Source organism: Arachis ipaensis, chromosome B06 (assembly GCF_000816755.2).
Source record: "Arachis ipaensis cultivar K30076 chromosome B06, Araip1.1, whole genome shotgun sequence".
Lineage (NCBI taxonomy): Eukaryota > Viridiplantae > Streptophyta > Magnoliopsida > Fabales > Fabaceae > Arachis > Arachis ipaensis.
The window spans coordinates 11,197,605-11,198,185 of record NC_029790.2 but is presented as its reverse complement, the minus strand read 5'-3'; positions in this window follow the sequence as shown (position 1 = coordinate 11,198,185).

The window sequence follows — 581 nt, the reverse complement described above, 5'->3', positions numbered from 1 at the left end:
TGGACAAAATATAAACGATCAAATTTTTAAATCAAAATTTATTACAAACAATTTTAATTTAAAATATGACAATCAAATATGAAAATAACAAAAAGCGGCTAAAATTTTTATATATGAATAATTTTAATGTGAAATACAAAAATATTTGATTATTTTGGTGTTTTACACGGTTGTCGTAGTAACACAAAACATCATTGACGTTTTGCAATAAAAATTTTTTTTTAATCATGAAAGAACAAAACGTTAGTAACGTTTTGTAATAAAAAATATTATTTTAATTATTAAAACACAAAATGTCATTGACGTTTTGTTAAAAAAATATTATTTTAATTAAAAAAACACAAAACTTCAATCGTAAATGGCCATAGTTGTGTTCAATACACAATTTAGTTCATGATTAAAGATTTCACCTCTAGTAATACAATATTACAAAAAAAAGTTCACAAAAAACAATTGCACATGGATGAGTGGACCATGGAGGGGTGCTGTTATTCCAGATTTGGAAGTACGTGCTAGCCCGCTTGTATTGAATGCAAAAAATATATATAATTCATCTATCTTATTTTCTAAACACACAGATT